The sequence below is a fragment of the Centroberyx gerrardi genome, chromosome 12 (assembly GCF_048128805.1).
Source record: "Centroberyx gerrardi isolate f3 chromosome 12, fCenGer3.hap1.cur.20231027, whole genome shotgun sequence".
Taxonomy (NCBI): domain Eukaryota; kingdom Metazoa; phylum Chordata; class Actinopteri; order Beryciformes; family Berycidae; genus Centroberyx; species Centroberyx gerrardi.
In genome coordinates, this window is record NC_136008.1 from 11,240,055 (window position 1) to 11,246,054 (window position 6,000).

Below are 6,000 nucleotides of genomic sequence, written 5' to 3' on the forward strand. Positions count from 1 at the left end.
GGAGCTCAATCATAATTTAGATAATTCAAAAAGCCTAAAACTTTCAGCATAACAGCAGGTGAAGTGAGAGATATTTGCCGGCTGGCCGGCAGCAAAATCCTGAATAGATAGATAATCGACGGCTATCGTTTCCATGGCATTCGGCTGGACTCCTCCTTAAACTGCAAAAAGAGGCTGTTTCACACAATAAACATACACTAGCACACCATATAACTCCTTCCACAGCATAGCAACATCAAACTTCATACACACACACACGCACACACACACTAAACGCTCTCCCTGGAATTTACAGTGCAGTCATGCATACACTGTTAAATTCTCCCTTGGCCCTATATATTGTCTCACTCACACATTCACTGTGCTGTATAAACACTCGTCTGCACACAGGCACACACATGCACACGCGCTCACACATGCACATGCACACACACACAGACACACACACACACACACACACAGAGGAGCTCACTCTTCGACCAGTACAAGTTTCACTTTGCTGTAAAAACTAACATAAAAATAAATAAATAAATAATACATTTTTTCATTCTTTTAATTTTGAGATAATAAAGTAATGCACATTTTCATGCAAACACACTCACAGCACAGGAAGCATTCTTTGCTGTATTCATTGCTGGTGATTTGATAGCAGGTTTGATACGAAGGCACGCATGCACTATGTGAGCGTGCACACACACAGAAGGGTCATTCATAAGGAAATCTCATCTCAATGTCAATGCTACAGGAAGCAGCAGTCATACAGTGGGGAGAGTACACATGTATGCTCCTATTACACTCCAATTTATTACAGTACTATACAACCCTAATAAACCACTACTATAATGCCAGTTTATTGAACCACTCGTAGGGAATTTAGCGTATGCCCCACTGCAACATGGCACAGTACGTGTGTGTGTGTGTGTGTGTGTGGGAGAAAGGGGGGCATTTGAGTTGCATATAGTATATAGTGTATAAGACCATATGTGTGTGACTTCAGGTTGTGTCTACCTTGTTCGACACTGCACTTGCACTACACACTATGTCAGCATGTGCGAGTGTGTGTGAGAGTGTGTGTGTGTGTGTGTGTGTGGTTACCAGGCACACTGCAGCTCATCCCTCTCCTAAAAGCATTTTATGGGTGTCTGTATGGGCGCAGGGCTGCAGTGAGGGGGACAGGGATGGAGAGAGGCGAGCAGCCTGGCTACACAGTAGTACGGTGGTACGATGGAGGAAAACTGCCTTACTACCATAGTAGTGAAGCCTACCGTGGCCTCCAGCATGGCAGGGCGACTTTGCCCTTAACTGGGTCACCAGGGAACACACTCACACATGAAACAGCAAAAAAAAAAAAAAAAAAACAGAACACATGCTCTCTGTTACACACACACTAGTGACTTTGGCTCATGCACTCACGAGTGAGTGGGATGTGACTGTAGAGGCAACATGACATGAGTAAAACCATTTCGTTAGGGTATTTTTGGTGGAGCGAGAGTGCGAGCTGTGAAGCGTATGTGTGTGTGTGTGTGTGAGAGTGTAAGTGTGTGAGAGTGTGTTTGGAGAACATCCGTTGTGACGTAGTATGAATACTGGCAGCTGTTTTCTGGATGGCATATCTGACTGTACATATTATCAATAAAAGAAAAATATTGAGGCCTGGGATTTGTGCATTCTGGCCCGTATTGATCAGGAGGCTGTAGCATAGATCAGAGGTGACTGTTCCTGTTTGGGACCAAATGGCAGAACTGCCAATGCCACATCAATGGCCAACTACTCTACAAGCTATGCAAAGATGCCCTGGACCATTAGGGATTTATCTTCTGCATACACAAGTGCAATAATGAAGATATGATAAATGCACAAAATGCATGCATATCACAATGTGCATCTGCAGGATACGTGGGGTCACTTGCCCTAAAGTCCAAAGTGAATGTCCAAAAAAAATAAAAAAATAAAAAGACAGCATTTATTTCTATCACTGAAAATATGCCCCAGCACAAATATGACAAACTGTTAAAACTGCTCGTTCAGGGAGATCAAAGATGCATCGACACTGATTGCAGTTTTGCAATGCAGAAAAGTGGAGTGTCGGCGGGGGGAAAAGCCGAGAAAACAGCGAATGCATTCCCGGTCTTTTTGCCCGTACGCTTCTTTGCGCTGATCTTTGCGAGTACTACGAGAGGCGCTACACAATGTCAAAGGAGTATTATGACTCGAGGCAGTCAGTCGGTCTGCTCTGCGTATGGTGCTCGGTAGCAAACACAAACAACCGGTATCGAGTGACGTTTTATTACCCCAACTAGACGGGCCTAATTCTAATTCTCATGCAACGATGTTTGGCATGCAAATATCTACTACGATGCCGATAATAGATAATGCAGCCACTCCGGAGAAGCTTCCTTAAAGCCAGTGGCGTGAAACCCTGTCTAGATGGGGAAAAAGTTGAATAAAGAAACCACCTTTCAGTATTAGTGGTTCGCTCTAGTAAGCAGCTCAGTAACGTTAGTAGTAGTGGTGGTTGTAGTAGTCGTAGTACGCAACGCTGGTAGACTAGTACCAAGATAATGACAACGTCAGGAGCCAGACCACAAGGAAACGGGACGTTATGTTCTGATGTTGTGTTTCATTTTCCTCTGTGCATTTTATACACACTGAAAAACACAGCGAGGCTATTAGTAAACATTTGGCTGCGTGAAAAAGGAGCAATGCTGCAAATGGGTCGATTATTTTACTACGCTAGCATTATTCTACGCAAACTCGCAAACTAAGGTCGAGGGAAAGTACACAACGTTAACCACGGTGTTGTAGTGTTAACCGACAGAAGCTAAACTGTTCCCCGCACGTCCAGTAGACTCTGCAGTAAAACATTTGACAAAGTTTTAGGCTGTACACCCCCCACCCCTCCTCCTTTTCTCTCGTCTCTTCCTTGGCTCGCAAGCGGTGTCACTCCATTTCTTTGGACGCTATCAGACCAACCGACCGACCGTTGGTAGTTGGTTGTATCTGATGCCAACTTGCTGCTCCTGGAATATAAAATTCAAGTCGGTTGAGCTTCCCTACCTTGCTAACTTAGTTTCAACTCACCCAAACAGAACGTTTCACTTCGCCAGAGAAAGATTTATGGTCCTATTTTGCGGATGAGGAGGCTTGAACAACTCCGGACAACATCCCTTGGCTGTCGGCGACGGCTGTGCGGTCCAGACTCACACTTTACTTTTCCTCCGCAAAACATGTCTTTTCCCCACAGAAACTCAAACAAGGATAAAAAACTATCAGTCTCTTTTCCACTACAGTCACAAAATGGTGAATGAACCACTAACAGCTGGGCGAGTTGACCAATCAGAGGTCTGTGACAGGTACAGTAGCCTATCAGCGTTGACGCTACGAGCTAAAAGGCGTGGCGAGCTGTCAAAGGCCAGTTGACTGACGGGATTATCCAGCGAATGGCGGAGGGATGCTGGCCCAAACCGGTGCCCTGTCCCAAACTTTACAGTATCCAATAAGGGCTTTGGGAACCATAGGAACAGTATGTGGGCGGGTCAAAGGGAGGGGCCAAATCAGTGATAGCCAATAGAAAGGCACAAATGCCCCCTCCCCTTCTGAAAAGGAGTATGTTTACCATAATTGACAGCACAAGTGCCATCCTTGGGCAGACGGCGATAATGCATCACCCCTTCTTGTCAAGATCTAAGTTGGTGCAACAGGATTAAAGCCCCTCAATGCGATCATTTTGCTATTCTGTTCTCTAGCAGCCCAACTACGAAATTATCAACACTTTTCCAATTTGGCAAACCACGATGGGTAAAAGCATGGTGAGACACAGAGTGCACAGAGCAGCAGAGTGAACACAGAATGCATGTTTTAAAAAAGTTTCTTTCACAGATGGTGAACTCCTGTGTGGTGCAGCTGAGGCATCGGTCCTTGCAAACTGCTCTCTCTCTCCCTCTTTCTTTTCTCTCAGCAACAGACCCTCACTTCGTGGCTCTCAACCAATCACGGCGCTGCATTCCGCTCGCTCTGACGTCGGTAATTACTCCGCCCCGCCCACTCCATAGAAACTGAACGGGCCAATCTCGGCTGACGTCACTTCATCGACAGGCGATTGGGCAGGTGTGAGAGATCTCCCAGCCAATGGCCGCGCACGGCGATGATGTCATCACGAGTGTTGCCACCAGCTGGACCAAGGGGGCGTGGTCTGGCGTAAACTCGGCTAACCCCGTGTTTGTACTGCAAGTAGTAGGAGACAACCGGTGTGCCGTGCACCGTGCGAGGCAGGGCGGCAGGGAGAGACGACTGTGGCATTCAAAGATGTAGGATGCTGGAGACAAACACTTGGATGTTTAGGATGACACAAGTGTGAGATGTGCATCCTGCGTTTGATAACTCTGATTTGTGGGCTTTTGCATCATGACCTTTGATCCTGGTAGAGGAGAAGAGCACCACGCACTAGCCTGCCAGGGATAGTGCCATAATAGTAAACATTACATAATCCTCTGCTCTGTTTGTAGTAGACAGCCAGACTCACGCTGAGACAGACAGCCGAGCAGGACCTCGGAGCAGCGCCCCCTGCCGGCCTGATGCGCGCGTGTTCATTTCTCACTGAGGCATGTGATGAGAGAGGGAAGAAATGTGTAGACTGAAAGAAACGAAAGTGCTGATTGGTTGAATGAGGCTCTGTATTTACAAGACTGTGCGTGCTTGTGTGTGTGTGTGTGTGTGTGTGTGTGTGTGGGAGAGAGAGAAAGACAAATAGAAAAGGCTTAGTACTGATTAAATGTTGAATTAGGGCGACATCTACCTGTAAATGTTAAGTACTGCAACTTACAAGTTCAACCTGGAAAAGTTTAATTTCGGACAGGTAGCTTAACTGCAGGATAAAAAGCCTCTCAACTCAGTAGATGCATCTGAATGTGACCTTTATGCTAAGATGCTTTTGTTAGCTTTCAGTATGTTTAGTGTTTAGTGTGTTTGTGTATGTATGCCTATATATTGCCTATATATCAGTGTTTCCATCATCTGAGTTTGTGCCCATTCTCCATCCCATAGGAGCTTCCATTCCCAGTCATAAGGAGAACTGTCTGCAGCTTGACGCCAGTAGAGATGGTGATGGGTTTCTGATGGAGCAGGTAGCCGCTGACACCACCCGTCACCATCCATGGTTGGAGATGAGGCAGTCCTACAAGTACCTCAGGGTTCACGTCAACAGCAGACTGGACTGGCACTGTACAGGAGAGGGCAGAGTAGACTGGTCTTCTTGAGGAGGCTCGGGAGTTTCAGTGTATCCAACAGACGACTCTACATGCTCTATGAATCAGACAGGATAAACAAACTGGTGAAAAAGCCTGACTCTGTAGCCTCTGGAGACAATATAGCAGAGGGGAGGATGAGGTCTTAACTGAAGTCCATCTTAAGTGCTCTTTCATGCCGACAGCTATCAGACTGTACAGCGCCTCCTGCCCAAACGGCCCCGGCTTCAGCCAACTTAGGAGGAGGGTGCTGGAGCCAGACATGTGCACCACCTATGTGAACGATCCTGGACTACTTTTGCATTCCTACGGTCTGGAATATTCCATACAACATTTGCTCGCACTGTGATGGGATTATGATAGTGATAATGAGAATAGACGACAATGCACATGCGCCTTGCACATTGTCATTCTTCTGTACATATACATTCTGTACATCTGGAGTTTTTTTATCAGGTGATGCACATCTCCAAATCTTGTTTTTTACATGTTATCTGCATCTGTATAAATTGAATATGTTTGATAAGGTGTATAGATTTTTAACAACACATCTACACACCTAGACACTTTTTGTAGCAGACCTAGTAATGTGAATATAATAATATATAATATTTGTTATATATTGTATATATATAGATATTTTTATATTTCACTTAACCCTCCTATTGTGTTCCGGTCGAATTGGACTGATTTACAAGTTTTCTCTCTGAAAAATGTAGTTCATTTAATCTGATTGTCATAAGGTTCCATGACTTTG

The 6,000-nt window shown here is 45.4% G+C and overlaps 1 protein-coding gene across 1 annotated transcript in view; it reads right to left on the reverse strand.

Annotated features, from left to right (window-relative positions):
• The window catches only part of cicb (capicua transcriptional repressor b), a 36,592-nt gene extending 33,356 nt beyond the window's left edge, over positions 1-3,236 (reverse strand). The window contains exon 1 of the mRNA XM_071908832.2: positions 3,082-3,236. The gene's annotated coding sequence lies outside the window, so the exon portion shown is untranslated. The remainder of the gene's footprint in view (positions 1-3,081) is intronic.
• Between the last annotated feature and the right edge of the window lie 2,764 nt (positions 3,237-6,000).